The following is a 21,918-nucleotide window of genomic DNA, read 5'->3' on the forward strand; positions in this document are numbered from 1 at the left end:
AGGTACTGTCCTGCAATCTTTTCATAAATTTCAACAAGTATAGAACATATATTTCGGAATGTAAACTTTTGCAAGCTTCTTCTTAAGTTTCAACAAGTATTAAATGGCAATCTTAGTCTTACCTACTTGTAAATTGCTACAAATTTCAACAAGTAATGAACAATATACTTAGCCTTTATTTTAACCTGTAACTTTCTGTATACCTCAGCGGGTGATCATATGTCGGCTTAACATAAACTTGTAAATTGCTACAAATTTCAACAAGTGTTAAGCATCTTCCTTAGGGTTTAAACAACCCACATATTGCTATGAGAACTTAAGCAATAACCTCGGCCTATCTTCGACTTGTAAATTGCTACAAATTTCAACAAGTGAAGATAAGGAATCAGCTTAATTCCAACTTGTAAATTGCTACAAATTTCAACAAGTGAATTAAGGAATAACATCGGCTTAACTTCAACTTGTAAATTGCTACAAATTTCAACAAGTGAAGATAAGGAATCAGCTTAATTCCAACTTGTAAATTGCTACAAATTTCAACAAGTGAATTAAGGAATAACATCGGCTTAACTTCAACTTGTAAATTGCTATAAATTTCAACAAGTGAAGATAAGGAATAACATCGGCTTAACTTCAACTTGTAAATTGCTACAAATTTCAACAAGTGAAGATAAGGAATCAGCTTAATTCCAACTTGTAAATTGCTACAAATTTCAACAAGTGAATTAAGGAATAACATCGGCTTAACTTCAACTTGTAAATTGCTACAAATTTCAAAAAGTGAAGATAAGGAATCAGCTTAATTCCAACTTGTAAATTGCTACAAATTTCAACAAGTGAATTAAGGAATAACATCGGCTTAACTTTGCCTGAGTTTGATATGTCTTCAATAAACATCCATGCATAACTTTATCAATCATATATGTTGAAAGATTCTGAAAAGACTTTATTGATGATATCGGCCAAACAATGATGTTTATCTAATGATAGAAAAATTTCAAATTACAAGTATTCCAAGGTCTGGGTAATGCTTTGCCCTCATTGTCCTCAAGCCGATATGCTCCATTGCCTAGTACTGAAGTAATTCTGTAGGGTCCTTCCCAGTTTGGGCCAAGCTTGCCCTCCCTGGGATCCTTCTTGTTCCCGACGACTTTTCTTAGGACTAGGTCGCCAACTTGAAAATCTCTTGGATTAACCTTCTTGTTGTAAGCTCTGGCAAGCTGTTGCTGGTATACTGCGAGCTGAATTGCAGCTTTCTCTCTTCGTTCTTCCAATAAATCCAAGTCTCGGGCTAAGAGTATGTCATTGGTGCCATTTTCTACTCCCTGGGTTCTGATCCCTAGGATGCCAATCTCTAATGGGATGACTGCTTCTGTGCCATAGGCCATGGCAAAGGGGGATTCTCCTGTTGATCTTCTCGGCGTAGTCCGATATGCCCAAAGTACGTTGGGCAACTCGTCCACCCACTTTCCTTTTGCTGCCTGGAGCCTCTTCTTTATTCCATCCATGATTACTTTGTTGGATGCCTCTGCTTGCCCATTGCTTTGAGGAAAACTTGGTGTTGAGAAATAATTCTTGATCTTGAATTTTGCACAAAAGTTTTTGATAAGTTTGCTGTCGAACTGTGTTCCGTTGTCGGCAACTATTGCTCTTGGAATCCCAAATCTTGTGATAATGTTTTTCCATATAAAATTCTTAACGTCCACATCTCGGATTTTGGCAAGAGGTTCTGCCTCTATCCATTTTGTAAAGTAGTCTGTTGCTACCAGCAAGTATTTTCTCTGCCCAGTTGCCTGGGGAAGTTGTCCGACCAGATCCATGCCTCATTGGGCAAACGGCCAAGGGCTGGATACTGGGTTTAGGTCGGCAGCTGGCTGATGTATCAAAGGTGCAAACTTTTGACATTGTTCACACTTCTTTACATAAGCTTCGGCATCCTTTTGCATATAGGGCCACCAATACCCCTGGGTAATGGCCCTGTGGGCTAACGATCTGCCCCCAGCATGGCTTCCACAGATTCCTTCATGAATCTCGTAAAGAAAATCTTCAACCTGCAAAGGGTGTACGCACCTTAAAAGTGGTCCAGTGAACGACCTCCTGTAGAGATGACCTTCCGCTGTTAGACTGAATCTGGCTGATTTCAGCCTTATTTTATGTGCTTCTTTATGGTCTTCTGGCAGCTTCCCCTCTTTTAGGAATGCAATGATTGCATCCATCCAGCTTGGTCCAAAGCCCACGCACATTGCTTCTTGTTCGGTGCTCTGTTTATCTATGCTCGGGGCCGACATGTAGTCGATCATAATTGTCCTTGTTTTTCCAGTTTGAATTGAGCTGGCCAGGTTGGCTAACGCGTCGGCGTGGGTATTGTCATCTCGGCTAACTTGGAGTAATCTGCAGTTCTGGAATAGGGCTGCCAGTCGGATGACTTCCTTTGCATATGCCGACATTCTTTCGTCTCTGGCTGCAAATTCTCCTGTTGACTGGTTAACAATCAGTTGTGAATCACAAAAAACGATTACCTCGTCTGCCTCTGCTGTTGCTGCTAGCTTTAGCCCTGCAATTAATGCTTCATATTCTGCTTCATTATTGGAGGCTTTGAACCCCAGACGGATGGACTGTTCTACAATTTCTCCATCTGGAGATATCAGCAGTACTCCTGCTCCTGCTCCCTGGCGGTTTGAACTTCCATCGACGAATAGTCTGAATGAATCGCCGATGTAGATGCTGCATGGTCTGAGCTTTTCTTTCTCTTGCTTTTTTGTCTTTGACTGGGATTCTTTTTGCTTGTCGGGGCGATGCTCATCTTGGCTCGACGGAGCCCGAGGTGTGATGGCTTCAGGTGTGAGTTCTGCGATGAAGTCGGCCAGAACTTGGCCCTTTATTACTGTTCTTGGCCTAAATTCTAGGTCAAACTGGCCCAGTGTTACTGCCCATTTTGCTATCCTTCCTGTTAAGTCTCCTTGATGTAATAAGGACTTCAGCGGGTGCTCTGTTAGGACCACAATTTTGTGTGCCTGAAAGTAATGGCTCAATTTCTTTGAAGCCATTACCAAGGCTAGCATTAATTTTTCCAGTGGTAGGTATCTTGTTTCTGCGTCAGCCAAAGTCTTACTTACATAATAGACAGCCTTCTGCTCCCCTTTTTCCTCACGGATTAGCACTGCACTGACTGCGTGCTCAGAGACTGCTAAGTACAAAAACAATTCCTCCCCTGGAATTGGGTTAGAAAGGACCGGGGTTGTGGTCAAGTATTTTTTTAGATCGGCTAAGGCAGCTTCACATTCTTCTGTCCATAGGAAGTTTGTGGCTTTTTTCACCAGGTTAAAGAAAGGTCTGCACTTGTCTGAGCTTCTGCTGATGAATCGGTTTAGGGCTGCGGCCCTTCTAGTGAGTACTTGAACTTGTTTTGCCGATGTCGGACTCTGTAGTTCCAGGATGGCCTTGATTTGGTCTGGGCTGGCCTCAATGCCTTTTCTTGTTACCAGATATCCTAGAAATTTACCTGATCCAACTCCGAAGGCACACTTCGAGGCGTTGAGTCGGAGCCGATATCTTTTGAGTATGTCAAAGACCTCTTTTAGGTCGGCAAGATGACCTTCTGATTTCTTGGTCTTTACGACCATGTCATCGATGTAAACTTCTACCGTTTTGCCAATTAGATGTTTAAACATTTTTGTCACTAACCTCTGATAGGTTGCTCCTGCGTTTTTCAACCCAAAAGGCATTACCTTGTAACAGTACAGGCCTTTCGGGGTGATGAACGCGGTCTTCTCCTCATCTGGTGGGTACATAGCAATCTGGTGGTACCCTCTATATGCATCTAAAAAACTCATCCTTTCATGTCCCGAAGTGGCATCTACCAGTTGGTCGATTTTGGGCAGGGGAAAGCTGTCTTTGGGGCAAGCTTTGTTGAGGCTAGTAAAGTCTACACAAACCCTCCACTTGCCATTCTTCTTTTTTACTACTACTGTGTTGGACAGCCATGTTGGGTACTGAACTTCTCGGATGGCCTTGGCTTCAAGGAGTCTGTCTACCTCTTCCTCTACTGCTTCGACGTGCATTAACGTCGGCCTTCTGGCTCGTTGAATCACTGGCTTTGCCAATCTGTCGACATTCAGACTGTGGCAAGTGACCTCGGGGTCAATGCCAGGCATTTCATAGGGTGTCCAGGCGAACGCCTCTATGTTTGCCCTTAAAAAATCTTCTAGTTCTTTTTCTTCTTCTCTAGCTAAGCCTGAGCCGAGAAGAAAAAATCGTTCTTCGTCGCCCTCCTGGACGAGGATTTTCTTTAGCGCCTCTTCGCTCTTCTCGGCTGGTTCTTTCCCGACGTCTTCTACGACTTCCATGTTTTCATCTTCAACTTCTGCTTTCTTTGGCTCCCGTATACTACAGGTGGACTTTATTGCTGCCATGGAGCAATTTTTGGCTTGTAGTTGATCCCCTCTGACTTCTTCAATCCCATGCTCTGTTGGGAACCGGAGTAGTTGATGCAACGTCGAGGGAACTGCCCCCATTGCATGCAACCACGGCCTTCCCAAGATGATGTTGTATGGTGAGGGTGTGTCAATTACCAGGAATTCCGTCCTGATCTTCTTAGTGCCGGCTTGTACTTCCAAGTTTGTTGCACCCAGTGGCCATGTCGGCGTTCCATTAAAGCCGACCATCGGGCCGCTTGATTGTTCTAGGTCATCGGGGTGAAGGCCTAGCTCTTTGTAACATCTGACATACATGATGTCACAGGAGCTGCCTTGATCTATTAAGATGCGTTTTACTTGGCACTCCCCAACCTGGAGGGATACTACCAAGGCATCATTATGCGGATGTTGGACCAGTTCTAGGTCGGCTTCAGTAAAGGCTATCATTGGCCCTTGGCATTCTTCTGGCCGATGTCTCTTTTCCCCGACTTGGTAGATATGCTGTAAATGTCTTACCCTCTGGGTTTCTCCTCTGACTTCGTTTTCGTTAACCCTTGAGTGGATCACATTAACCACCCTCGGTTCTCCTGCTTGTGGTAGCTGTGCTGGGGGAGGGGGTGCTGCTGGTGCTTGAGGTAACCTTGCCTGCTCTTCCCTTGTTCTGGCCTCATCGACCAGGTCCCTCAGAAGGCCTTGTCTTACCAGGTCCTCCAAGTGTGCTTTTAAGGCTCTGCAACCTTGAGTTGGATGCCCTTCTTCATTGTGGTAGGCACAACGTCTACCAACGTTCCTTCCCATGAATTCCCCCGGTGCTCTTGCCGGAGCCCTGAAATAAGGTTGATTTCGAATCCGATCTAAGATTTTATGGATTGGGATCCGGAATACCGTGGTTACCGCCTGTTTATTTCTTAATTCTATTTCTTGTTTGGTCGGCCCATTGTTGACTCGGCCTCGCTTTGGCGAGCCGTTTCCCTTTTCTTGTTTCACCTCTTTGTTTCCCGATGTATCTTCTTCGGCCCTGGCGTATTTCTCAATTCTTGCCATGAGTTCTTCCATGCTTTTTGGCAATGTTTTTGCCAAAGACTTCCGTAGAGGGCAGTCATCTTTCAGGCCGTTCTTAAAGGACACGACTGCTACTTCCTGGTTGCATTCGGGTATTCGGTTGAACACCTCGTAGTACCTCTTCGCATAGGCCCTGAGGCCTTCTTCCTTGGTGATTCGTAGAGTCATCAAAGCATCAACCCTCAGGGGTTGCAGCTTGTTGGTCACGAATCTGGCCACAAACATCTCGGCCAAGCCTTCCCATGTCTTTATGCTTCCTTTTGGTAACTTATGGAACCAATCAGATGCAATTTTCCCAAAGGATGAGGGGAATACTTTACAGAGCAACGGCTCGTTTCCGCTATATAATGCCATTGAATTCAGGTATAGCCCAACATGAAAGTTTGGATCTGACTTACCATCATAGATTTGAAACCTCGGCATACTGAATCTTTTGGGCGGTTCGAATTTGTCCAGTTCCACCGAGAAGGCTGTCTTCGGTTTTACTGGTGAGTTTACCTCGGCTTCTGCATTCTGCTGCCTCCTCTTGAGGTAGTCCCTTAAGTCTTCTTTGCTCCTCCCTGGAGCTCGGCTGTCTTTGGATTTTAGTCTTTTCGGTACACTGCTTTCGGCCTCGTGGTGGGTCCGTTTGGATCTTTCTTCATGGGTTGTGTCAAAATGGAGTACTTGCCCCTGAACATGTCGATGTTCTTTGGGGTCTGGATTCTTCATGTGATGTGTCCTTCGGGACTCTTCTTGCCTCGGCTTTTCCCCTCCGACTTCCCTGGAAGGCCGGTGAGAATGCCTTCCGCTCCTGGTATGCTGAGGGACCTCGGGGATTGTTTTTCTTCCACCCTTCTGAGTGTTGTTCGCCGGCATTGGCGTATCTTGCAGCAGGTATGGTGGCTGCATAACATTATTTTGCATCATGAAGTTGACGACTGACTGAAGGTCCGCCAACTTGTTTGCTAGTTCTTTCACTTCCTCATCCCTCCGTAAGCACCTGTCCCTCCATACCTGGAGGTTGTCTTCATTGTAGTACTTTCCTTGGTTTGTTCTTTTTGACGTGTCGCCTTCTGGGATGACGTCGTTCTCTCTGTGACCCTGGTCACGGGCTTCTGTATTGTGGTTGTCTCCTTCTATGTCAAGGTCAATTGGTCTGCCACTCCCAGTGGGGGCGTCATCCCCAATATTTTCCTGCTGTCCGTTACTGGCCATCTATTCTTCCTTCGTTCCCACAGACGGCGCCAAATTGTGTGGGTGAAAATCTGACCACACTGCCCGTTTAGTGATCTGCTGGAGAGCACAGGTAGAATAGATGGCTTTAGCAACCTGTAACAGAAAGGAAAAGCTCCGGCGGTGGTTCTTCCACCCGGGGGCACTCCGACGATCAAGTCAGTATATCTCTCAAAGATAATCAAGTATTAAACTGAATACTCAAAACATAAATTGCATACCTTAGACCCACGGGGGTGCCTCTCTTTTATAATATACTCAATCCAAGTCCCACTAGAAGTATGACTTCTATGAACTCCAATTTACTATTTACTCTGGACTCTTTAAGAGATAAAGATAAACTCCCTAAGAGCTTTATCCTTATCTTGGTTAAGTCCCCTCCTTGCCTTAGGACTCTTGCCCCTTATCTCGGATTCCGATATCTTCAGAGATGACCTCGGCTTCTCCGAGATTACCTCGGCTTAACTACCAGGGCACGTGGCACCTCGGCTGACACGTCGGCGTCACCATGCAACGTGTTGGTATTGTGAAAATATATCCCCACAATGTGATTTGGTAATTGGACCAAAGTTGGAGAAAACAAATAGTTTAGAAATCAAAAATGAAAGAATCTTTTTTATAAAATACCAAAGTAGAAAATGAGCCCACACTTTAGGGTGAAAGTGTAAGTTCTACTTTTTAAGAGCATTTGGTGCCAAAATTAGGGCTGAGTAAGGAATCTGTAAAATCCGTAATTCAATTCAGTTCAGTTCAATTCAGTAAGTTTGGATTGATTTTTGAATCCGTGGTTCGGTTTCGGATTGAAAAATTAAAAATCCGTAATTCACAGATTAGTTCCGGATTGAATCCCACGGTTCCGGATTGGAACCGATCCGGACCGTATATAAATAGTCTATATTTTTATTATACACCCTCCTGCATAGTATCTTCTCTTATTTCATATAAAACTTAAATCAAAACCTAAACTTGCATAGTATCTTCTTTTATTATTTTTGTTAGCTAGTTTTTAGTGTTAATTTGTAATGGTCTATTAGTCCCACAAACATGGGATAAGAGGGTGGGATTGGACTATTAGTCCCACCGGACTAATAGTCCATTGTTTGTTTGAAAAATTTTGCTCCGGACTAATAGTCCGGGGGGACTATTAGTCCCACAAACATGGGACTATCCTATCCCATGGGGGTGTGGGATAGAAACCATGGGATTGGTATCCCATGGGATTATTTTGTGAAATGTTCATTTTACCCTCTATGCTATTACTTAGTGAACAATTAGAAAAGGATAAAATAGTCTTTTGAACATTTATAAATTATTTTTTTAGTGTTGTTAATTTAAAACTATATATTAAATAAAAAATTTAAATTATAAATTATAAATTAAATTTAATTAAAAATAATAAATTATAAATTATGGCCTTATAAATTAAATTTTTTTAGTGTTGTTAAAAAATTAAATTTACATATTAAATAAATTTTTTTTAGTATTGTTAATTTAAAATTATATATTAAATAAAAAATATAAATTATAAATTAAATTTATTTAAAAATAATAAATAATAAATTATAAATTATGGCCTTATAAATTAATTTTTTTTAGTGTTGTTGAAAATTTAATTTATATATTAAATAAAATTATTTTTTTATTGTCGTTATTTAAAATTATATATTAAATAAAAATATAAATTTAATTTAATTGAAAATAATAAATTAAAAATTGTGGCCTTATAAATTAAATTTTTTTAGTGTTGTTAAATTATAAATTATAGATTATAAGGGTAAAATAGTTTTTTTGAACATTTATCCTTATCCAGTCCGTCTAACCAAACATTGGATTTACTAAAAATAGTCCAATCCAGACATCTAATCCCATGACTAAACAAACATAGGATACAAATCCAATCCAACCAAATAGTCCCGGGACAATGTATCCCGGGACTAACAGTCCGAAGGATTACAATCCCCTCTTATTCAGTCCGTCCAAACAAACACACCCTAAATACTTATGGCGGAACTAGTTTTCTTATGGTTGTTTACATTCTAGAACAGTTTGTCGCTATTATAAAAAAATATGTTGCTATTGTGAAACTAATATGATATTATATTTATATTTTTATGAAATTAGAGTGTTATATATATATTGTTATTTAATTATATAAATCCGTGGTCCTAAACCGATCTAATCTGTATTTAAATGGATTGATTCGGATTGGTTCCATAATTTAAACGGATTGGATTGGTTCTAATTTTTTAAGATTCGTAAATAACGGATTGGTCCTAATTTTACTCCAATCCGATCCAATCCGAATCATGCTCACCCCTAGCCAAAATATTAATACCAAAATCACATCACGGCATAACACCACCATCTCACTTTATAGCACCACCGTTACACATAAATCTATTTTATTATTGTAAGAGGGGCTAATTTGAGCCCACTAAATTATTTAGGCCCAATAGCCCAAGATCAGTGGGCCCGAATTTATCGCAAGTCCAAGATTGGTGGGCTTGGATTTATCTCCGTCAAACGGGCTGAATGGCTCTAAGCCTCGAAAGGGTTCGGATCCACGAACCTAGAGACTTACTCGGGCCCGGACTCGAAAGGGTATTAAGCAAGCCTAGAGATCCGAGGCACTCGGACTCGAAAGGGTTCGGATCCATGAACCTAGAGGTCCTAAACACTTGGCTTCGAACGGATTCAGACGCAATCTAGAAGTCGCTCCGTTAATAAGTCCCAGAATACTTGCGGGCTCGGAGCTTTCCGGGATCTACGCACCAGAACCATGGGCGTAATGGAGTTCGAACAAAGGACCCGATCCCGAGGACGGTGAGTGGAGATAAATTCACTCTTCGGTTAAACTAGCCTATACCCGGGTCGAGGTGGCACGACCCCGAGGGGTCCATGAGACTCGGCAATATTTTGCGGCAGGACGTCCTCTGGGACTACCCCTGACCCTTTGGGATGATTGGGGATCATTGGTTAGGTGTGGCTAAGAAGAAGGGTTCGCCGAGGGATTGATCTCCTCTTCGGGGTTTTCTCATCCTCGGAGAAGTCACCTCCTCGGAGAGGTCACCTCCTCGGACAAGGTGGTTAGAGAGAATATCCCCCATGTGCCTTGCACATGGCCTCCATCCTACATCATGAGGTGCTATAAATAGCACCCACCCATAGCTTTACAAGGGATGGATTTTGGAGATTTTTTAACTCTTGGGAAAGAACTAATTTCCCTTCTCCATTATCAACCTTAAGAGTGAAAGTGGGAGATCCATGGGAGAGCCTTGCCATTATTCTATTCTCTAGCCATTTTGCCTTCTTCTTCACCCAATCTCTTATCTCCATCATCTCCTTTGTTGTTGTGTTCCTAAGTTGAGATTATTGAAGAATCTAAGCCTCTCAATCATATTCTAGAGAATTCGAAGTTGTTCTTCAAGGATCTTCGAAGATCTTCAAATTTTCCAACTCCTTTCTTGAACCCTCTCCTACAATTATGTAATGCAAACATTTGAGTAAATATGAAAACATCATTTTTATTTATTTTTTTAATTCTTAAATTACTCTTCTTCTTTCTTTTGCAACTACCAAATTCAAATATACCTATATGTATCCTTTGTAACTGTAGATTTGGAACTGCAAATTTCAAGCATGTTTATGTGGGTGTGCACACCTTTGTAGCATTGCATAATGCACAAATCCATAAAAAAAAAAACACACACACACACACATATATTATATATATTATTAAGTAAAGGTCTAAATTAGTTTCATGAAGCCTTCTTCCCCTCATGTCACGTGACAACTTTATATATGTTAAAATATATTATTAAGTGAGGGTCTAAATTAGTTTCATGAAGCCTTCTTCTCCTCATGTCACGTGGCAACTTTATATATGTTAAAATAAAAAAATTATTATACATAGCATAAGTAAGTTTTGAATCCAAAACCTTAAGTTTCATATTTATCACTTAAGTAACATACATATTATGAAATTAAATTCTTTATTATTTGTTTTTATTATTAGTAATCTGAATTGCACATGCATTATGGTTGTCACCCATTAGTTTGCAATAAAGTATTCATCTTATTTCTAAAAAATTCAAATATCACTACAAGAAAAAGCACAAATGGCGACTAAAATGAAGAATTTCGTCGCTGAAAGTTGACCAAATGGCGACTAAACTTGATTTAGTCGCCAAAAATGAAGCCTTTTGCCGACTAAAATGAATTAGTCGCCGAATACCAAGGATTTAGCGACTAAACTGTTTGTTGGTCGCCGAATGTAACAGTTTTGCCGACTAAAGGGTGTTTGGTAGCCAAAAGCGACGGTTTTTGGCGACTAAAATAATTTAGTAGCCAAAAGTTATGGTTTTGGCGACTAAAAACCATTTTAGTCGCCGATTATGAGTCTTTTGCCGACTAAAAAAAGATTAGTCGCTGAAAATGAAGATTTTTGGCTACAAAAAAAAAATTAGTAGCTAAAAACAGTGAATTGGCGACTAAATTTCAATTTAGTAGCCAAAACGGGACGTTTTTGGCGACTAAAAACAGATTTAGTCGCGAAAAGTGCTATTTTTAATTTAAACATATTTTTTTAGCGACAACAAATTAATTAGTAGCCCAAAAATCATAGAATTGGCGACTAAATAATTGATTTAGTCGCCAAAAGTGGCCTACATTTTTTTTTAATAAATAATTTATTTTTTACATAAATTATATTCAATAAAAATAATTATATTTACAGATATGGTTTTGTATAAATACCGGTCAAAATAGTATATAAATAATATATATTGCATATATAATCATGTGAGGTTCAAGTGGCATAGTGGGGGAGTATGTTGGTAAAGGTGTTGGCACTTGGAATGGTTCACGGTTCGAATCTCAGAAAAACCAAAGAATTTGTTTTTTTTTTTTTTTACGGAAGAACCTTTGGCGACTAAACTTTTAGTCGCCAAAAGTGTTATTTTGGGCGACAAAATTGTTTAGTCGGAGATTCATGGACTATTGGCGACTAAAATATTAGTCGCCAAATGTGTGCTTTTAAAATGTGTAATGCACCAATGGCGACTAAACATTTGGTCGCTAAAGAGCTATTTTTTGCCGACTAAAAAAAGTTTAGTCGCCGATACCTCTCGCGACCATTTATGCGCGACAAAAGGGGCGACTAAAAAAATTAGTCGCTGAAAGCAAAAACTCGACTTTCGGCGACTAAAAGTGGACTTTTGGCGACTAAAAATTTAGTCGCCAAAAGTGATTTTTCTTGTAGTGTATTTTTGTTTATTCTCTAGTATATATAATTGAAGGTTAATTAACTATGCTATTCCATTTTTTCTTTGTACTGAAATCTGACGACCTACTATAAAATTTCAATTATATCTATATTAATATATAAAGTAAAGGTTGGATTTGGTGTAGATGTCACAACTTTTGTTTTATGAAAATGCTCTCACGTAACTGTAATTGCGAGTGATGAATTAAATCATATGTATATGTAAAATATATAGAGAGAAAAAATTTGAGAAAAATAAAAAATAACAAAAAACAAAATTGATGAGAAAGAGAAAGCAATGGTTAGAGACGAAAGGGATAGTGGTGGAGGGTGTTGGGGAGGGGGTCATGGAGAAGATGTTAGATGATAGAGAGAGAATATTGAAACTTAACAGGGGCAAAGTATAATTTACTTAAATTTGTGTAATAATGTGTTATTTATGCCACGTGGTTGTGGATGTGGCATTTTTTTGGGTCTAAAATTGGATAAAAGTTAATTGTGGGGGTAAACTGAAAGAAAATTAGAAATATTAGGGACTAAAGTAGAAAAAATAAACCTGAATAGTTAAAATGAGAAAACACTTAAGTTTGAGAAGTTACAACAATAGCTACAAAGTTAAAAAAATCATTAAAAATATCATAAAGTCAAAGAACTATGCAAAAAGTCAAAAATGCTGTCTTTTTTTTTTTCTCTTTATTTTTTGTAAAAAATTAAAAAAAATTACAAAATCATCTCAACCATATTGATTTTTTTACCTCATATTTTAATTAAAAAATAAAATAAAAAATTACTAAAACAACCTGTTCTCTAACGAACCCTTAATGAGGGAAAAAAGAAATTTACCTTAATTTCAAATTTTTATGTGTATTATTTTTATTTTTGAAAGTAGAAAAAACAAAACGAAGAAAATAAACACAACCGAACATGGTAGTGACAAATTTGTTGGGGTTTGGATTACTTGTTTTGCCTTGGGCACAACAGCCCCAACTGTGACCTTCAGTAGTGCTTACTTCAGTTAATTGAGATGATTTGAACTGTTTATTTTGTTTCATTAAAAAAAAATTTAAAAAATTAAATTAATTAAATATTAGCATTCACATGATTAAATTATATTTGTTTGAAATAAAAATAAGAAATCTATTCTTAAAATCACATTTGTCATCTAATTTTTAAAGAAAAATGCGAATCAATATTTCAATCGAATTAACTTTTTACATGAATAATCAATTTAACGCATCAGTAAATAGTTCAAATCATCTTAATTGATCAAGAATAAATCCCAATAACAATAACAGCCATGAGCACAATGGACTCCCAAATTATACGTAGAAAATGCATTTAGCATAATGTAACAGTGACATACTTAAAATCATAAACCATAATAGTAGATATCTTATTTATAAATAAAAAGAAAGATCATGAAGATTATGCCATTTTATATATAATTTTTGTACAAATTTTTGTTGAAATAATAAGGGTTGAGTTTTTCTCAAATTCAAATATGAACTTGAAAGAACTTAAGAGGGCGTGAGACTCACTATGGGTTTTGTTTCGATAATTTGAACCATTTATTTGTAAGGCCCTTCATATTATTAAAGGTGACTATTGATTTGATGACCCGCCCAACCAGCCCAACCCATTATTTTTAAGACTTGGAAAAAGTATTTAATCCATATATAGGATCGGATTGGATAAAATTTTTAAGCCCATTTAATTTTCCGGTTGGGCTTAGAATAAAAAAATTTAGCCCAGCCCGTCCTAACTCTCATTTAGAAAATTTTAATTTTTATGTTATTTAGTTACAAATAACATTAGAAAATTAATAAAAGATAAAGAAAAATGCATACATACATAAGCTTAAACTAAAGTACTTTTTAAAAGATTATATTTATTTCATAATTGAATTTCACTACTATTTTAAATTCAAATAATTATTAAAGGTATTTTAAATAATTCAATAGCCAATTGCTCAAATCTATTGGGTTAAGTGGTCGGACTTGGGATTTAGAAATTACTTTAGGATCGGGCTTGTAATGGCTAGGTTAGGCCTGATATTGGCTTAGACTAGGCTTGGGATGATAAAAATATTCTTACTATATATTGCCGGCCAAAACGCGACCCAGCCCGATATTTGTCCATCTTTATGTGTTATATTATTTATGAAAAAAATTAGGTCGATCTAATAATCATAATATTTTTATTTTATTTTGTTTTTCCTTGAAAAAATGAATGATCTATTTTAAAAACATGTTTGTCGTCTACTTTTTTTTGAGATAAACGGGATAAAATAAAACACTTATGATTATCAAATTGACTTAATTTTTTAAAATAATACACCCTCTGCCCCAAAATATTAGTCTCTTATTTTATTTTTTATTATCCCAAAATATTAGTCATTTTTCAAAAATTAATAACGAATAAAATAATATAAATTTCCCATATTAGTCACTTTTCAAAAATTATCAATTTTCAGGAATAAAGTTGTTTGCTTTTTGTATTTTTTTATTTTTAGTGAAATTTTTAAATATTTTTAGCAATTTTTTTTTTCTTTTTAGATATCCTTTATATAAACACAATTAACTTAATATAAATATAATTACAAAGTATAGCATTTCTAAAAAAACCTTTAAAAAATCTACTAAATACCAAAAATACAAAAAAGAAAAAATGAAAACTCGGTATATTTTTGTATTCTTATATATTTATTGTTATTTTAAAATACTTTGTAGATACATTTAAATTAGATGCATTTAAAATACAAAAAAAAAATTACGTAAAATATTAAAAAAAAATCACTAAGAACAAAAAAAAAACACAAAAAATTTAAAACTCAATTATCAGATGGAGAAATTCCTCACTTCCCAAAATCCATTGGCCCGAACCTACCCGACTCACAGGTGGAAAACCATCTCATCAAACCAAAGCCAACTCAGCAAGCCCCATCACCAATAGTTTCCATTAAATTATAAATTGACCCCAAACAATTGAAAAAATTACAAAAAAACATAAATAGTTATAAAAAAAAATTATATTTTCATATAAATTAGAATTAGTATTTATATGCATTTAATTACAACACTTAGAGTTGAAGTAAAAGATAGTCTAGATTATATTTATGAATTAAAAAGTGGGTTAACTAAATTAAATTCTCTTTTGGCTATTGTTTCCGGACAATTAGTAATAAAATATAACCAAAGAATTGCTAGTATTAAAAATAGACATGTTTAGAAAAGATAAGCGTAGATTATCAAAGAAATTTTTTGCAGGAGCTAATTTTGAATTAAAATTCGCAAAATAAATTGGTATTAGAGCCCGATTTCTATTCCTTGCCAATAATATTTGCACGAGTATCAAATATAGTGAAAAAGTATTGAATAATAGTCCTTCTTTATAAGTAATATTAGAACAAAATAATACCTTAATTAGGTTATTAAAAGACATTAACGAAAAACTTAGAACTAATCAATTAGAAATAAAAAATGAAGTTAGACATTTTATACAAGATCCAAAAAAACAAGTAGCTATTTTTGAAGATAAATAAAAAGAATTAGATCTATATTCATACCCATATAAATGAAATAATCCAGAAGAACCATTTGAATTAGTTTCACCTAAAAACCAAAAAGATAATGGAGTTAAGTAACTATAACCTAAAACAGTTAGAAGAAATTATTGAAAAGGAAAATGATAATAAAATAAAATGCAAAATAATAGTAGAAATATTTGAACAATTAGATATGGTAGATGAAGGCATAATTGCAAAAATAAATAATGATATAATAGAATTATAAGAAAATATATATAAACAATTAGGATTAACTAGTTTGGAAGAAATGAAACACATTCCTCTTGAAGATTTAGAATAAATAATGAAAAATAATGACGCATAAAAAGAAAAAGAAAATAATGTTCTAGAAAACTTCGAAGACATAGGAAAAGAAAAAGAAGATAATACCTTAAAAGGGTTCAAAGAGACTAATAACGTTAATAATATTGACACTACTAGAAAAAGGGGCATTTGACACGGAACAACTTGCGACGGTTTAAGTGCCGAAGCGACGGTTTAAGTGCCGTCACAACATTTATAGTTTTGCGACGGAAAAAATTAGCCCGTGGCAAAAAGTAAGATTATATGTGACGGTAAGTTAAACGTGGCAAAATTTTTCTGGTTTTAAATTTTTTTTCTTTTTTTGCGACGCTCTTTTGGCAATCCGTCGCAAAATTTTATTTTTTTCTCTTTCATTCGCGACAGGCCTTAATATCGTCGCAAATAGTAATTCCTAAATTCGCGCCAAAACCCCCTCTCACTCTCCCTCTTTCCCGATACTCCCAAATTCCCTGTTATCTCTTGAGATCAAAAAAAAAAAAAAAAAAAAAAAAAAAAAAAAAAAAGCCCTAATCTCACTGGTCTCTCCCTCCCTCTCACCCAGTCGTCACTCTATCTCTCTGGCGGGGGCTGCGACGACGAGCGGAGGCGGTTGTGAAATCTGGATGCCTGCGACGAGGTTTGATAAATTAGCCTCTAACCTTCTCTTTCCCCCTCTCTCCCTCCCTCCCTCCCTCCCTCCCTCCCTCCTATATCCTTTGGATCCCACGTTTCTGAACCTGCGCTCCTCTTCGCGAACACCTTCTGCTTCATTCTCTGGATTTCTGAGGTACTTTCACATCTGGGTTTCTCTTAATTTTGTTTGGTTTACTTTCAATCTTTTAAATTGAAAGTAAGACAGGGTTTGAAGGGGAAGGGTTTCAAACGGTGATCTCTCTTCAACGGCGAGACTAGTTCGATGGTACAACAAGACTGGTTCGGTGGTGGCAACGATCGACGGTACACACTCATCTCATCTATTCTCTTCTCTTCGATCTGAAATCAAAAGTTTTCATGGGTGCCTTTCTATGTTGCTCGAAGTTGTTCTGGGTGCCTTTTGAATGGAATAGGGGTGTTAGTAGTGTTGATTTTAGGGAATATGGGAATAAGGGTTTGGATGCTTTGACTAGTGAGAGAGTATATCGAGCTACAGAAGACTCAAGTGAGGCTGATTTTTGATTTTTGCTTTCAAGAAACCCCATTACTCTTCAACTTGGACAATGATTCTATGTTTAACGAAAGCAACTGATGGAACTAATTTTCAAATCTGGTTTTGCAGATTTCAAATCTAATTCTTCCTCATTGATTTGTTTTGTTTTATTTTGTTTTGTTTTTTTTTGTTTTTGATGATGATGATGATGATGTCTGGGTTTTTAATTTGTTAATTCGTTGATACTACTTTCAATTTTGGAATGGTGGAACTGTGATTTTGAGTTTTCTGGGTTATGGTTATTTATTTGTGTGAATTGCTAGTTGTTCAAGTAAAGTTCTTTGTCAAATGCAAAGTTTTGTTTTTTGGGATTAATGGGAGAAATACACTTTTTTTTCCTTCTTTTTTTTCTTTTTTTGGTTGTTGGTAGAATTGTGATGATTTTGAGTTTTCTGGGTTATTTATTTGTGTGAATTGCTGGTTGTTCAAGTTCTTTGTCAAATGCACAGTTTTGTTTTTTTTGGGATTAATGGGTGAAACACACTGTACTTATGAGAACCATTAATGTGAGTGGAGTTTGTAACTGAAATGTCGTTGAGGTTCTATTCTGTCAAATTGATAGGTTATAATTTATCAATGTAAAAGGGGAAATGAAATATTTGAAGTTAATATGATGGAGTTTTTGCAGTTTCATATTTACTAGTTCAAGTAGCTGCAAATATTTTTTAATATCTCATATTTTTGTTTTGTTTCCCTTTTTCATTTTTTAGTTTAAAGTTAGTTGTCCTTTTTGTTTTGTGGCTAGTACATTGTTTCTCTTCATCTCCATTGACTTCATGGTGTCTGATAAATCTGTGTGTGTACATGGCTAGGACCATGTTTTGAACTATTTTATTTTCTTAAATTCTAGAGCTCTGTTTTTGTCAAGAAGGAATTCAATGACAGCCATGACTACTTAATCATTGTTTCTCAAACTAACTTAACAAAAAGGGTCTTACAAATGCTTTTTTCCATAGTCCTGATTTAGGTAGGTAGTTTTTATTTTTATTGGGGTTAGGAAATTAGCTCAAAGGTTGAACTTTTAGCTTTGGATTTGTTAGGAAATCACATTATCATGCTGTTTTTCAAGCAAGACAGTTTTTCCTGTCTGTTAATGGGAACAAGGCCCCTGGACCCAATGGCTACCTGGCTAGTTTCTTTAAGAGTTCCTGGGAGGTTGTGGGTAAGGATATTGTTGAGGCTATTAATTTTTTTTTTACTTCTGGTGAACTTCTTGAGGAGTTTAATAGCGCCTTGATTGGTTCTAGTATACCTAAAGCTGGGCAGTGGTTGGTTCTAGTATACCTACTGCTGCTACTGTTTTATTGGACTCTATGCACCTTCAGCTGAGCCTATTATTAAGGTATGTTGGAACTCCATACCTCTAGAGTCTTTTCTTTTTTTCTTTTTTTTTTTGTTTTCCTATAGTAAGCTTGATTTGCTCCATGATAGTCCTGCATTTTGTAATTTTTTTAAGTGTTACTTTTATGTTGGATAGGACAAGAACTTCAATAATATGCCAAAGTGTGAGCATTCTGTGAAAGCTGCACGAACCGAAACAACTAAGCAGTTACATTGTTACCATAACAAAAAAATCTACCTGTTACATTGTTGTTCTCTGTACTATTGGCTACTCTACAGCGTGATGCCATGATGGTGTTATTTTGGAAAATGGAAGTGTACATTTTGCCAGCTTGAAATATGCATGTTGCTCCTTTAGGTTTCCTCTGGATTTATTTATGGGATTGCTCTGTGTTTATAAATGGCTTACAGTATTTCTGATTTATATCCTCGTGATATATTATTCTTCTTACCAAAGAAATATGTTCCTTTTCTTATGTAAGTTCCCTTCTATAGAGACTGGCAGCAGGTGAATGGTTTACAGCCCGAGTCTCTGCTTGTGGACTATTTCATATTGCTTACCCTAGTGCCTCAGAGATGTTAAAGACAGAATTACGGTCAATATACGGCCAGTTGTGTCAGGATGACATGCCTATGGTGAGGAGGAGGTCTGCTGCAACAAACTTGGGGAAGTTTGCTGCAACTGTTGAACCTGCTCATCTCAAGACTGACGTCATGTCAATATTTGAGGATCTTACACAGGATGGTAAGTGCTTTTTTATACGCTAGGCCACAACAGTCTTAATTTTCCAACTTATGATCAGGTACATATTAAGGGATGCATGGATTGGTCCAACTGTGATAAACATTTGGCAAGCTTTAGTTAGCAGATTGCCAACCTCTAGCAGCGGAGGTGATTTTTTACCCATGCTTGGAACATTGAAAGCTGGAATATTTATTGGAACCATGTGATAAGGGTGGATGTGATGAATTAGGACCACAATAACTGAATATGTAACTGTAGTAGGCAATCTAAATGTGGATGAGATGAAGAATGGGGAAGAGGGATGGATAGTTGTAGGTGTAGATGCCAGCTAGCTCAGATGGTGAAATCTTCACAAAGAAAAACCAGCAAATATCCCAAGATGCACAAAATAGATAAAATCGTACTATTAAGTATTTGGACTCAAGAAATGAAGGTTTATTAGTCTATAGCCGAAGACCTGGGTTGCATTGTTAAAAGACAAACTAAAAATTGAAGCTTAACAGAAAGTAAAAGATTATCAATGGAAAATTGTTGCTTTTGGTAACATGTAAAATCAAGTGGGTAATACCAAAGGTTGTCGAGAAAGCTATTAGCCTCTGAGAAACCGTGAAAGCTGCACGAACCGAAACAACTAAGCAGTTAAGGCTCTGATTATTCACATTTTCATTTTCTCCGCATGTATTGGCTAGACAATGTTGCCAGTGAGCTTCATATAGAATTCTTAATTTGTTTCCTGTAGTGGGTGTGATCTTGTTTTCTTGTTATCGTGCTTTGCATCACAATATGCTAGCCCTGTAGTACTCTCTCTTCCTTTCTTTGATTTGTCAATTTTTATTTGCACAGTAGAGAATAAATCTTTTTCATTCTGCATCTTTCAACCATTAATCACTAATGCCAGCTATTTGGAATTATGATGCAGCTGGTGCATAAAAGCATAGAACTTCATGATTGATCATTCTGGTTTTCTCTGTGACATAAAGCAATGGGTCTTGAGATTTTTATATTCAATTTTTTACCCGTCCTGGAGTGTATATTCTCTTGTTACTTCTATCATTTGCTATCTATGTTTGATTTGCACACATCAAGGCATTTTTATTTCTTTATGGTCATTCCATATTCACAAACCCTCGGAGTTTGAATGGCATTGATTAGTTGAAGGATGATGGTTGACTTCTGTATGTGGTCACCTGGGTGACAGTTGGGGAACTTAGTTCCACTGCTTGGGTTAACCTGGGCAATTTGTCGAACATGATGAGAACATGTGTTTTCTTTTTTATGAAAAATTTCCATATTGAGACGCTCCAATTCATTTTGCTTTTTGTTTCCGTAAGCTAAAAAAATGTCGATGACTAGAAAAAGAAAACTGTTGAGGTTCAATCTTCTGCTTGGGAAATTTCAGAGGCAGCGAAAGCATTTCTGAGTAAATTATAACAATAATTATTTTGTTCTAATCCAACTCCTTTTTTTTTTCTAGTCCAGTTGATGGGCTTTGAAGAACATTAGGGGTTTGAAGAACATTAGAAATTCACTTGGTTGAGTTTATTTTTTAGTTTATTGTTGACAGAATTCACTCAGACTTGAGTTGGTTACTTGTTCAATGTAGTCAGATTTTTGGAAGGAATATCATAAATTGTGACCTGCCAAATTGTCAATCCACTCTTTGAAGATTTCAAACTTAACTGAATTCATTTATGAAATCTTTGTTTATTTGAGTGGGACTCTTTATTTTTAGTATTCCGATTTTACATTACTAGTGTTTTGATTAAACCAAGCTAGTTTTTAATCTAGCTTGTTCAGAACACCTCTTATTCCAATATTTATTGTTCTTGATTGCACTTGTCAAGTGTGTTTTGGTATGTTAACTATGGTGAAATGTTTTTGCAGCTATTTAATATCAGCGAGGAAGTAGTAATTGATGCTACAAATAAAGGAAATGTAGGACGATTGATCAACTATTCTCTAAGTTTCTATTTTAGAAATTAATACAGAATTTTGTTTATTTATTGGCTAACAAGCTTCTAATGACATGAGTGTTTTTTCCTGAGAAATTCTTTTTTTATTGGCAACAGGGTTAGCTGCTCCAGCTGTAAGCTTGAAATTAATTATATTGTAAATGATTTTTTTTTTTTTGGTTTTTTTTTTTTTTGCAGGTACAACCCTTTTGAGAACATGATGATATCTTCGCGTATCGATATTAGAGTTTACAATCTTATTTATTTATTTATTTATTGAAAAAAATATCAAATGTTTTACATTTTCTGTAAGCTTGAAAATAATTATGTTGTAAATGATGATTTTTTTTTTTTCTTTTTTGTTTCTTTTTGCAGATGCAAACCTTTTGAGTACGTGATATCTTCGCATATCGATATGGGAGCTTATTATTGATATCAAAACAAGCTACATTATATCTGTTTTTATTTTTTTATTTATATCGTCGATACTAAAAATTTGAGTTCTTGAATTTCAAAAATTATTAGTATTGTTAGAGGCTATTTTATATATTTTTGTAAATAATATTTGATTGACAATTGTTACAAGGTATATATATTATTCTTGGTATATGATTTTTTGAATGTGAATTTGGATGTGGATGTGGATGTATTTTTAAAAATATTAATAATTTGTATAGGAAATATTTAATAAAATATGATTTTATAAAAAATAATTTTATTGCGACAATAATAAACCGTCGCTAATGTAATTCTCATTTCCTTATATTTTATTAGCGACGGGTTAATCTGTCGCATATAAATATTAGTTCCAATCTTTTGCGACGGCTTCAACTGTCGCAAATAAATCTTT

General features: G+C 36.2%; 1 long non-coding RNA gene across 4 annotated transcripts; it reads left to right on the plus strand.

Annotated features, from left to right (window-relative positions):
- The first annotated feature begins 16,052 nt into the window (after window positions 1-16,052).
- Window positions 16,053-21,539, plus strand: LOC145820145 (uncharacterized). Of its 4 annotated transcripts, XR_014361185.1 has the most exons (4): window positions 16,471-16,610; window positions 16,683-16,780; window positions 18,867-19,116; window positions 21,444-21,539. It is a non-coding gene; the product is annotated as an uncharacterized LOC145820145 (long non-coding RNA). The 4 variants fall into 4 exon arrangements; XR_014361184.1 differs by lacking the exon at window positions 16,471-16,610 and adding an exon at window positions 16,053-16,460 and having other exon boundaries at window positions 18,867-21,539; XR_014361183.1 differs by having other exon boundaries at window positions 18,867-21,539.
- Window positions 21,540-21,918: the final 379 nt, after the last annotated feature.

This window comes from Camellia sinensis, chromosome 2 (assembly GCF_055761805.1).
Source record: "Camellia sinensis isolate YWXY chromosome 2, ASM5576180v1, whole genome shotgun sequence".
Taxonomy (NCBI): domain Eukaryota; kingdom Viridiplantae; phylum Streptophyta; class Magnoliopsida; order Ericales; family Theaceae; genus Camellia; species Camellia sinensis.